The sequence below is a fragment of the Pristiophorus japonicus genome, chromosome 12, assembly GCF_044704955.1.
Source record: "Pristiophorus japonicus isolate sPriJap1 chromosome 12, sPriJap1.hap1, whole genome shotgun sequence".
Lineage (NCBI taxonomy): Eukaryota > Metazoa > Chordata > Chondrichthyes > Pristiophoridae > Pristiophorus > Pristiophorus japonicus.
In genome coordinates, this window is record NC_091988.1 from 136,063,856 (window position 1) to 136,076,856 (window position 13,001).

The following is a 13,001-nucleotide window of genomic DNA, read 5'->3' on the forward strand; positions in this document are numbered from 1 at the left end:
TAGCACTCTCGCCTCTGAGTCAGCAGGTTGTGGGTTCACAAAAAAATCTAGACTGACACTACTGCGGTGCTGTCAGAACACACGTTAAACCGAGGCCCTGTCTGCTCTCTCAAGTGGACGGAAAATATCCCATGGTGCTATTTCGTAGAAGAGCAGGGGGGTTATCCTTGGTATCCTGGCCAATATTTATCTCTCAATCAACATAACAAAAAAACAGATTATCCGGTCATTATCACATTGCTGTTTGTGGGAGTTTGCTGTGCGCAAATTGGCTGCCGCATTTCCCACATTACAACAGTGACTCCACTCCAAAAGTACTTCATTGGCTGTAAGGCACTTTGAGACGTCCAGTGGTCATGAAAGGTGCTATATAAATGCAAGTCTTTCTTTCCTAAACTTTATAAAGTCACGGCCATAATTTCAACATGGCACTTGCCGAGATTGCCCCGGGTGGAGGGAGATGGTCGAAACATAGAAAATAGGTGCAGGAATAGGCCATTCGGCCCTTTGAGCCTGCACCGTCATTCAATAAATTCATGGCTGATCATTCCCTCAGTACCCCTTTCCTGCTTTCTCTCCATACCCCTTGATCCCTTAGCCGTAAGAGCCATATCTAACTCCCTCTTGAATATATCCAATGAACTGGCATCAACAACTCTCTGTGGCAGGTAATTCCACAGGTTAACAACTCTCTGAGTGAAAAAGTTTCTCCTCATCTCAGTCCTAAATGGCCTACCCCTTATCCTAAGACTATGTACCCTGGTTCTGGACTTCCCCAACATCGGGAACATTCTTCCTGCATCTAATCTGTCCAATCCCGTCAGAATCTTATACGTTTCTATGAGTTCCCCTCTCATCCTTCTAAACTCCAGTTGATCCAGTCTCTCCTCATATGACAGTCCAGCCATCCCTGGAATCAGTCTGGTGAACCTTCACTGCACTCCCTCAATAGCAAGAATGTCTTTCCTCAGATTAGGAGACCAAAACTGAACACAATATTCCAGGTGAGGCCTCACTAAGGCCCTGTACAACTGCAGTAAGACCTTCCTGCTCCTATATTCAAATCCCCTAGCTATGAAGGTCAACATACCATTTGCCTTCTTCACCGACTGCTGTACCTGCATGCCCACTTTCAGTGACTGATGAACGATGACACCCAGGTCTCGTTGCACCTCCCCTTTTCCTAATCTGCCGCCATTCAGATAATATTCTGCCTTTGTAATTTGGCCCCAAAATGGATAACCCCACATTTATCCACATTATACTGCATCTGACATGCATTTGCCCACTCACCTAACCTGTCCAAGTCACCCTGCAGCCTCTTAGCGTCCTCCTCACAGATCACACCGCCACCCGGTTTAGTGTCATCCGCAAACTTGGAGATATTACACTCAATTCCTTCATCTCAATCATTAATATATATTGTAAAGAGCTGGGGTCCCAGCACTGAGCCCTGCAGCACTCCACTAGTCACTGCCTACCATTCTGAAAAGGACCCATTTATCCCGACTCTCTGCTTCCTGTCTGCCAACTAGTTCTCTATCCACTTTACCCCCAATACCATGCGCTTTGATTTTGCACACCAATCTCTTGTGCGGGACCTTGTCAAAAATCTTTTGAAAATCCAAACACAATACATCCACTGGTTCTCCCTTGTCCACTCTGCTAGTTACATCCTCAAAAAATTCCAGAAGATTCGTCAAGCATGATTTCCCTTTCATAAATCCATGCTGACTTGGTCTGATCCTGTTACTGCTTTCCAAATGCGCGGCTATTTCATCTTTAATGATTGATTCCAATATTTTCCCCACTACTGATGTCAGGCTAACCGATCTATAATTAGACGTTTTCTCTCTCCCTCCTTTTTTAACAAGTGGTGTTACATTAGCTACCCTCCAGTCCATAGGGACTGATCCAGAGTCAATAGACTGTTGGAAAATTATCACCAATGCATCCACTATTTCTAGGGTCACTTCTTTAAGTACTCTGGGATGCAGACTATCAGGCCCCGGGGATTTATTGGCCTTCAATCTCATCAATTTCCCTAACTCAATTTCCCACCTAATAAGCGTATCCTTCAGTTCCTCCTTCTCACTAGACCTATTGTCCCCTAGTACATGCGGAAGGTTATTTGTGTCTTCCTTCGTGAAGACAGAACTGAAGTATTGGTTCAATTGGTTTGCCATTTCTTTGTTCCCCATTATAAATTCACCTGAATCTGACTGCAAGGGACCTATGTTTGTCTTCACTAATCTTTTTCTCTTCACATATTTATAGAAGCTTTTGCAGTCAGTTTTTATGTTCCCTGCAAGCTTCCTCTCGTACTCTATTTTCCCCCTCTTAAATAAACCCTTAGTCCTCCTCTGTTGAATTCTAAATTTCTGCCAGTCCTCAGGTTTGTTGCTTTTTCTAGCCAATTTATATGCCTCTTCCTTGGCTTTAATACTATCCTTAATTTCCCTTGTTAGCCATGGTTGAGCCATCTTCCCCATTTTATTTTTACTCCAGTCAGTGATGTACAATTGCTGAAGTTCATCCATGTGATCTTTAAATGTTTGCCATTGCTTATCTACCGTCAACCCTTTAAGTTTCCTTTGCCAGTCTATTCTAGCCAATTCATGCCTCATACCGTTGAAGTTATCTTTCCTTAAGTTCAGGACCATAGTTTCTGAATTAACTGTGTCACTCTCCATCTTAATAAAGAATTCTACCATATTATGGTCACTCTTCCCCAAGGGGCCTCGCACAACAAGATTGCTAATTAGTCCCTTCTCATTACACATCACCCAGTCTAGTTGGTTCCTCGACATATTGGTCCAGAAAACCATCCCTAATACACTCCAGGAAATCCTCCTCTACTGCATTGCTACCAGTTTGGTTAGCCCAATCAATATGTAGATTAAAGTCGCCCATGATAACTGCTGTACCTTTATTGCACACATCCCTTATTTCTTGTTTGATGCTGTCCCCAACCTCACTACTGGTGTTTGCTGGTCTGTACACAACTCCCACTAGCATTTTCTGCCCTTTGGAATTCCGTAGCTCCACCCATACCGATGATTGAGGAAGGGATCTTCAAGGACTGTTGCTCGCACTTGAAGAGCAGCAACTGCTGGGAGCAGGCCGAGGAGTGAGGCTGGCCATTTCAGGATACTGCCGTCGTGCTGCTGTTCGAGCAGAGAGCTCTTTCTATCAGGAGCACAGCAAGGGGGATGTAGCAGAGTTTTAAAAAATGTATTCATTCACGGGATGTGGGTGTCGCCGGCAAGACTGACATTTATTGTCCATCCCTTCTTGTCCTTGAGGAGGTGGTGGTGAGCCACCTTCTTGAACCGCTGCAGTCCGTGTGGTGATACTTCTTTGTAGCAGTTTGGTACGACTGAGTTGCTGGCCATATTGCTGTGCGTCTGGAGCCACATATAGGCCAGACTAGATTTCCTCCCCTAAAGACATTAGTAAACCAGATGGGTTTTATATGACAATCCAGTAGTTTCATGGTCACCATTACTGCTTCTAGCTTTTTATTCCAAATTTATTTAATTATCTGACTTTAAATTCCCCGGCTGCCGTGGTGGGATTTGAACTCATGTCTACAAATCATTAGTCCAGGCCTCTGGATTACTAGCCCAATAACATTACACTATGCTACATTTTCCGTGAAAGTGTGTTGGTAATCATGAGCTCCCACATCCAAAGGCCATAGGAAAAAATAAGGGGGAAAAAAGTCAGGTGTCCAGAAGATTGCAAGGGTGAGACATGAATTTGCCTACTCAAAGTATGACGCACTGCAAAAACAGACAACTTTGCTGCTTTTAAATTTGTGCCACATTTCTTGACTGTGGAGCCTAAAGGAAAGGGGCCGCCCATTTAAAACTGAGATGAGGAGAAATTTCTTCTCTCAGAGGGTTGTAAATCTGTGGAATTCGCTGCCCCAGAGAGCTATGGAAGCTGGGACATTGAATACATTTAAGACAGTTTCTTAACCAATAACGGAATAAGGGCTTATGGGGAGCGCGCAGGGAAGCGGACCTGAGACCCTGATCGGATCAGCCAAGATCATATTAAATGGCGGAGCAGGCTCGAGGGGTCGTATGGCCTACTCCTGCTCCTATTTCTTATGTTATTATGTTCTTATGAAAGCAGAAAATTGGGTGGCAAAATGCAAGAAGTGCTATTCGTCCCCTCTTTCCAATTGCCCCAGCCTCTGTTTAGCCAGCATGATACCATCGAAACCACTTGTTTACAGCACACAAGGAGGCAATTTGACCCACCCAGCCTCTTTGGTAGAGCAATCCTAAACTAATGCACTCTGCCTCTCTCCCCAAAGTCTCGTATCTTTTACTTTTTCATCTGTTTATCACTCCTCTGTTAAAGGTGCAATGGTGTCTGCCTCAACTACTCGCTGTGGCAAACAATTCCATTCTCTTAACATCTCTCTGCATAAAGACATTTCCCTTAACCCCTCTCTTCACTCCCGTTTTATGTGCGAAAATCCAAGATGAGAGAAAGTTTAATGGGGCATCAACTGAAACATCAAATATGCCAACACTGCAAACACTTTCACTATTTTCCCCCTAAAATGTCGTCAATAATTCAAATGAAAGCAACTGTTTGTTTCTGGTGTTTACAACACACCAATGTGTATGGTGATGCGCAGTATTTTTCAACAGTTATTTAAAGATTGCAAATCCGCACAGTGGCCTGGAAATTGGATCACGCCCGATGCAGTACACATGCTCAACGAGGTTGGCGACGCGACCATGCTAAATTGGTTCGGCAACCTCAGTAAGATAATGCGGACGAGCTGCGAGCTCCAGAGGCAGGGGAAGGGGCGGCAAGATCGGTCGTCTGGGACGCGAGCTGAGGGCTTGGGGAAAGTCTGGCGGGGACGGGGAAGGTAAATTGAGGGTGGAGCAAGCGATAGCTGGCATCAGCCCGCGGTTATAATGTGAAGCCGAGAGGAACACTGAGTGGTCCAGCTGTTATGATCGGGAATGCACGGCCTGAATGGGTGGTGGAAGCAGATTCAATAGTAAATTTCGAACGGGAGTCGAGAACACTAAAAATTGAAAGCATTTACAGGGCTATGGGGAAAGAGCAGGGGAAGTGGGGCTAATTGGGCAGCACTTTCAAAGAGCCAACACAAGCATGATGGGCTGAATGGCCTCCGTCTGTGCTGTAAGGTTCTATGGCCCCGATATTGGTGCCCTTATCGCTCACTGCCGCCGACTGCCGCTGAGTTTTGCTGCCGTTTTCCTCTCGCTCCCAGTTTCCACTTGGGCTGGGGCGGGCGGGAGGGGAGCACCATCAGGAACCGCCCGCTGATGTCCTCTAGCAGGCAAGTGGTGTAAGTGTCCTCTCACCCGCCGAGATGCCAGATTGGTGTGGGCGGGAGTCGGCACCATCAGGGGGAAGGACCACTGCCTGGAGTCATGTCTAACCCCCACGGTAGGTATGAAGACATTAAAGAAAAGGTTAGTGAACTTCTTTAAAAACATTTTTTTACAGGTGTTCCGGTGTTTTTTTTGATAATGTTTTTTTAATTTTCAGAATAAGCCATTATTTTGCCATTGGGCGGTACTGCCACCTTTTTTAGAGGAATCTTTCAGGCAAAGCACCGCCTGGTCTCTCGGTGGCCATCGGCGATCCTTTTGGCGGCAAATGGGCAGGCCTTGCAGCTCATGAAAACCGGAGCCTATCATTCTAGCTATAAACACGCACCAATGAATGTAAGAACATAAGAAATAGGAGCAGGAGTAGGGCATTTGGCCCTTCGAGCCTACTCCACCATTCAATATGATCATGGCTGATCTGATCTTGGCCTCAATTCCACTTCCCTGCCCGCTCCCCATAACCCTTCACTCCCTTATCGTTCAAAAATCTGTCTATTTCTACCTTAAATATATTCAATGACCCAGCCTCCACAGCTCTCTGGGGTAGAAAATTCCAAAGAGAAGAGCTTCCTCCTCATTTCTGTTTTAGATTTCTCCACGAGGGGAAACATCCTCTCTGCATCTACCCTGTCAAGCCCCCTCAGAATCTTATATGTTTCAATAAGATCACATGTCATTCTTCGAAACTCCAATGAGTATAGACCCAACCTTTTCAACCTTTCTTCCTATGACAACCCCTTCATCTCAGGAATCAATCTCGTGAACCTTATCTGAACTGCCTCCAATGCAAATATATCTCTCCTTAAATAAGGAGACCAAAACTGTGTGCGGAACTCCAGGTGTGGTCTCACCAACACCCTGTGGAGTTGGAGTAGGACTTCCCGACTTTTATACTCCAAGCCCCTTGCAATAAAGGCCAACATTCCATTAGTGATCGGGTCTGGATGCTATATCATGGATAACTCACTCAGTAGTCATTATGGAGCCAACGGATCAAATTCAGCTGTCAGAAGCCTTTATTTCTTCTCTCAGCATGGCCCTAACCCATCCCATGACTTTGTCACTCTTTTTCTGCTAATCTCACTCCAGCAGATGTGAGATTCAAGATTCCAAGGTTAAGTGCGTTTTCTCAGGGGAGCTCCTCAGGGAGCTGCCACCCCAGCGGCCATCTTTGTCCAAGATATATCACCAACGATGTCTCCGCAAGATCCTGCAAGTCCCCTGGGAGGACATATGCATCAACATCAGTGTCCTCGCCCAGGCTAACTTCCTCAGCATTCAAGCACTGACCACACTCGATCAGCTCCGCTGGGCAGGCCACTTAGTTCTCATGCCAGAGACGAGACTCCCAAAGCAACTGTTCTATGTGGGGCTCCTTCATGGCAAACGAGCCAAAGGTGGGCAGCAAAAAAGTTACAAGGACACCCTCAAAGCCTCCCTGGTGAAGTGCGACATCACCACTGACGCCTGGGAGACCCTGGCCGAAGACCGCCCTAGGTGGAGAAAGTACAACTGGGAGGGCGTTGAGCTCTTCGAACCTCAATGCTGCGAGCGTGAAGAGGTCAGGCGCAGGCAGCGGAAGGAGCGTGTGGCAACTCAGTGCCTTCCCCCCCTTCCCCCGACGAATATCTGTCCCACACGTGACAGGGTCTGTGGCTCTCGTATTGGACTGTTCAGCCACCAAAGAACTCACTTTAGGAGTGGAAGCAAGACTTCCTCGATTCTGAGGGACTGCCTATGAATGAATGATGCAATTATGCCTGTTCTTCTGTTTAAACCAAACTTAAGTGCAAATACTCAAAGGGGAAAAAAAGTTGCATGCGTTGATGTAGCAACAGCCAAATGATTAAATTATAGGCAGATAGCTGTTCATGTGCAGTTGGTTTGGTGGCTGTTAATTAGGAGTCTAGCCAGTTTATCCTTTTTATATCTTTTGCATTGCACCCAAGTGTGAAATTCATGTAGGACCGTGCTTCCCAGTGAAGGGTGTAATTTCTAGTCTGTACGCCGGAATCAGTGGGTACTTCTGTATTTGCTTTGTGATTCTAGGAGAGCAGCACTCAAACAGACACCTCCACCCCTCTCTCCTTTTTATGTTCAATGGTTCAGTCCCTTAGACGCAATGAGAGCTCACAGGAACTGTATGAATAGAACTTCTGCCATTACCATCTCAAGTCGGCCCATCATCCATTTTGTCTCTCTAATCTCTCCTTGCTTCCACTCTATCACAGACCTTCCCTTTTTGTTCTTTCCTCCCCTCCCCCTTTCAGCGCTCCTTGAGAACCTGTTAATTTCGAACATTCGCCAGTTCTGACGAAGGGTCATCAACTCAAAACGTTAACTCTGTTTCTCTCTCCACAGATGCTGCCTGACCCGCTGAGATTTCCAGCATTTTCAGGTTTTATTATTGTATGAATAACAAGGTGTCTGGAGCGTGACAGATTTACAGTATTGTGACACTGGGAGCATTATACAATGTAAGTGTGCCCAATGTGGGAGCAATCCATTATCATTTTGTTTTGTTCAATGCCTGTGTTATTTGTCAGTATGAATTCAATTAATACCAGAAATACTACAGCTATAATACTAGTTGATCACATAGGAATTGCTAGATGATAAAAGACAACGGTCATCTAGTTCACCTTCGACCATCCTGGTAGTCACATGAAACAACAATAATTGAGCTGTTGACGAATCACAGCAATCAATCTCCACCAATAAGTCTACAACAGAGCCAGACACAAGGTGAGGAAATGCCCAGTGGTGGAGAACTTTGGAAGCCATGGCCCCGAAATTCAGTGCCGCTGGAAAGCCATTAGAGCCAAAATTTTTTCGTGGCTGGGCCACCCCATATTCAGCTCCAAAAGTGAACAAATGGTTTCCAGCGCTAATGAATCCTTCCAAAGTGGATTTTTCAGCGGTGTGGCTGTCTTAATTTAAGTATTATCACCACTGAGAAATTCAGCATGCAGGTAAGGGTTTCTAATGAGCCAGCTGCTCCCTGGCCTTTTTAAAGGGCAGCGTTGTAGCAAGGCCCTGAGGCGGGAAGGAGTTTGGAAGGAGGTGCAAGGAGAGCCAACAGATTCACTGATATGGAGCTGGAGACACTGATGGACGGTGTGGAGGATAGAAGAATAATGTTTCCTAACATGGGGAGACCTGGCAGACGGGCAGTAGATAATGCATGGGAGGTGTCAGGCACCTGATGTGATGATGCACCCTCCCAGAAGGGTGCTAGCCAGTCTGCACTTGGCCCTTCCAGGGTGGCGATGGGTTGACGCCTCCTCACTCTGGGGCGACGGGGATCCTCCTCCTCCTCCTCAGGTAGTACTGCTGACTCAACCTCCAGCGGCTGTCCCCTCATGATGGCCAGCTTGTGCAGCATGCAGCAGACCATGACGATTATGGAGACCCGTTGAGGAGAGTACTGCAAGGTGCCACCAGAGCTGTCCAGGCACCGGAATCTCTGCTTAAGGATGCCTGTGCACTGCTCAATGATGCACCTGGTGGTACAATGTAGGCATTGTATGTATGCTCTGGCGCTGTCCTGGGGTTCCGCAGAGAAGTGAGCAGCCAAGTGGACAGGAGATATCCCTTGTCCCCAAGCAGACAACTGAAATCCTGATTCGGGCTGGTGAAGACGGCGGGCACACTGGTCTGGTGCAGAATGAACGAATCATGGCTGCTGCCTCCCTTGCCCACTGCCTGTCTGAACGGTGCTGATGGTGACACCTTCTGGGTGCCACCCTGCTTCTGACCAGGTGTACCAGGTGTCGCCCTCCCAACACTCCTCCCATCCTCGGGGTGAACCCTACCAACCAGGTCTCTGCAGCCCTAGAGTCAGACCTGAAAGTTGTACAAAAGTACAGGGGTATGTGCAAACCTCTGAGCAGCACTCAGCAGGTTTAATGGAGCCAAAACAATTAATTTAACTATATCATGAGATAAATACTGCGGACCATGGAAAATGAAATAAAAACACTCATAATTAATAAAACTATATCAAGAGATAAATACTATGGATGCATGCTGAAAAATGAAATAAAAGCAGTAATAAGTAATAAAAATTTTTACCGACCAAAGGGCCCCAGCGGTGTCGCGTTCGAGCACCGCATCAAAAACCTCGTGGGGGCGCTGCCGGGAAAATTCATACTTTTTCCTCGGTGAAGTTCGCTGCGCTAGTCCCTTTCCAGCGGCCCGCACGCTGCAGAGCTTACCGCTGGAAGTCTTCCTTTACAGCAGCTTCACCACACCATTTCCAGCAGAAGTGAACACCGCTCAAATCCTCCCCGAGCTGAATATGGCTCGGGGAGGGAAAAATACCCGACCATGGCGGTCCATCGATTTTTTTGGTCGACCGCCCAAACTCCGCAATAGCCGACCCTTCGGGGACGGTGAATTTCGGCCCCCATAGGTGCAAAGTTAGTGTTTTCCCCCAAGCATGACTTACCACGTGTCATGTCTCAAATTGCTCATATTTATTTTTCTTTATTCGTTCCAGGGATGTGGACATCGCTGGCAAGGCCAGCAATTATTGCCCATCCCTAATTGCCCTTGAGAAGGTGGTGGTGAGCTGCCTTCTTGAACCGCTGAGGTCTGCTTGGTGAAGGTCCTCCCATTGTGCTGTTAGGGAGGGAGTCAAACACTGCATCCCAAAATTGTATTTTCCCGAAAGAAATCTATCTAATCCTATTTGAATGAATTAATACTAACTGCTTCCACCGTCTCACTAGGGAGCCTGTTCCATTGATTGACCACACGCTCACTGAAATATATTTTCCGCAGATTAGTTTGGAATTTACCCCCTTCAAGCACAGGCCATGTCCTCTGTGTTGTGTATTGCTCTGGTACATTAAATGTATGATAAGTACAATGGTGCACCACAGAGGGTGCTGTGGTGGGAGACCCGAAAGTATCTGCACGAGGCAGTATAAAAGGCTGCCCCCCACACCTGTGCAGCACTCTGGAGCTGTTCAATAAAGGATTAAGGTCACAGCAGTTAGATCAACACCAGACCGCGTGGAGTCAGTGATCTGTGTGCTACATACACCACATTGGCGACGAGGAAGCGGACGAACTCCATGCAACCATGGCTACTCTGGGCTCGCTAAAGGATTTTACCGTGGGCAATGATTGGGAGGCCTTTACAGAAAGGCTCGAGTACTACTTCACAGCAAACTAACTGACGGAGGACACATACGCAATGAGAGATAAGCGTAAGGCAATATTGCTCTCCAGTTGTGGCGATGAGGTTTACTGTCTCGTCAGGGATTTGCTGGCACCTGGGAGTGCCAGGGATAAGTCATATGAGGAGCTGACTGAACTCATTCGTGACCAGTTGAAACCAAAGGAGAGCATCCTCACGACCAGATACAAATTTTACCGTCACTGCAGACCTGAGGGCCAGGATGTCACAAATATGCTGCGGACCTCAGGAGACTCGCGGCGCTGTGTGATTTTGGCGCACATCTTGACTAGGCGTTGCTGGACGTTTTCGTTATGGGGATTGGCCACGAGGGCCTCCTTCACAAGCTGCTAGCCACGGAACCCACAGTCACTCTGACAAAGGCCATCACCATCAGCCGGGCATATATGACCTCGACTTGCAGCACCAAGCAAATGATCCACACAGTCTCAAACCCGGCAGGCACTGTCCACAGGATAGCGCCCACCATGGACAAAACTGCAGAACGTGGCTCTGCCCGGGACAGAGAGCACGGACCTCGGGGTCCTGGAACTCAGTGTCCGCTGAGGGGGACCAATCAAGCAGCACCATGCTGGCGCTGCGGAGGAAGCCATGGGGCTCACCGGTGCAGGTTTGCGGAGAACACGTGCAATACCTGCCACGTTAAAGGCCACCTTCAGCGTATGTGTAAAAGAAATCAGACTCACCATGTGGCTGAGGAGATGGTGGATGATCCACTGTTCAGCGAGGAGCAGGCAGAAGAAGGTGCGGGGTTGGGACTGTATATGTGCACCGACGATTCGCCCCCAGTGATAATAGAAGTAAAAATTGACGGAGTCCCAGTGAGTATGGCAGGGGATACGGGATCGGGTCCGTCGTTGATGAGTAAGAGAACTTTTGCTAAACTGTGGGGTCGGCTACACGACCCAAGCTGGTCCCGGTCACGGCAAAGCTGCGTACCTACACCAAGGAACTGATACCTGTTCTCGGCAGAGCGGATGTGCAGGCATCTCACGGGGGCGAGACGCACGGTTTACCCTTATGGGTCATTGCAGGCGATGGGCCGATGCTCCTCGACAGAAGATGGATGGGAAAAGTCCATGGGAGCTGGTAAGACTTCTTCACTCCTCCACAGACTGCTGTCCCCCCGGGTCTCCAAAGAGCAGCGCCAACCGAGCTGGAGCTGCAGCAGCAGCCCAGAACTCCTGGCCTCAAGCAATCCTGCAACCTCAGCCTCCACTCAAAGTCACAGGTGCGGGCTCATTGCTGGGGTGCGGGCCGGCGGGGCGCTGCGGGCAAGAAGCGGGAGGCCCATCGATGGCCGGTGGATCGGGGGGGGCCCACGCAGCGGAGTAGTCGGGCGGCGGCAGCGGCCGCGATGGTAGCGGCCACGGCAGGAGCGATGGTAGCAGCCACGGCGGGAGCGATGGTAGTGGCCACGGCGGCCGCAGGAGGGACGGCCACGGCGGGAGCGGAGGCGGAGGCAGCAAGCAAACCGGCCCTGCCGCTGATGTTCTTGTTCCTCTTTCGGTTTAGTCGGGCGGCAGCAGCCGCTGGACAAATGGAGAGAACTTTGTGCCATGGAACCTGGAACTAATCGATTCTGGCATCGGGTGCCTGAAACCTTCCTAAAAACACTGCAAACTTCCCCTTCCCTCCTCCCTTGTTTCTTCTTCCCCTTTCTAGGCCAGCAGAACACCTAAGATGGCGGCGCCCAACGGAAGCCTCGTGGGAGCCACAATATGGCGTCTTAAAAGGGAAACGCTTCCGTGAGTCTTAAAAGGGCCTCACACCACTGCGGTCCCCACATAAAGACGTTTGGACTTTTGTAAGGCTAGAGTGAGTCTAAATGTGCTATGTGAATGTAGGATGATGGATTTATGACAAGAAATAATATTTTAATGCTGGGTGGTCACTGTTTAAAATAATGGACATGAATTGCGAATTACGACAAGAGTTAATATTTCAATGCTGAATGGTCATTGTGTTTAAATTCAGGGACATGGATCCGTGACCAACATTACCAATGGGCTAATGCGTCTTTTGATTTAGGGGATTCAAGCAACGGCTTTTTGAACTGGGGGGGGCAGTGATGTTGTGTATTGCTCTGGTACATTAAATGTATGATAAGTACAATGGTGCACCACGGAGGGCGCTGTGGTGGGAGACCTGAAAGTACCTGCAAGAGGCAGTATAAAAGGCTGCCCACCACACCTGTGGAGCACTCTGGAGCTGTTCAATAAAGGGCTACGGTCACAGCAGTCAGATCAGCACCAGACCATGTGGAGTCAGTGATTTGTGTGCTACATACACCAAACTCTGGTTCTACTGTTCTGGACAAGGTGAAATAGCTACAGCATTGTGCTCGGACTGAATATTAAAAAAGACTTCTAATTGAGTAGGCCCCAGCATCTGGTATCTCT

At 48.2% G+C, this 13,001-nt stretch overlaps 1 protein-coding gene across 1 annotated transcript in view; it reads right to left on the minus strand.

Annotated features, from left to right (window-relative positions):
* Positions 1–13,001, minus strand: part of LOC139276996 (cadherin-22-like) — a 750,218-nt gene that overhangs the window by 88,774 nt on the left and 648,443 nt on the right. The gene's annotated exons all lie outside the window — the stretch shown is intronic.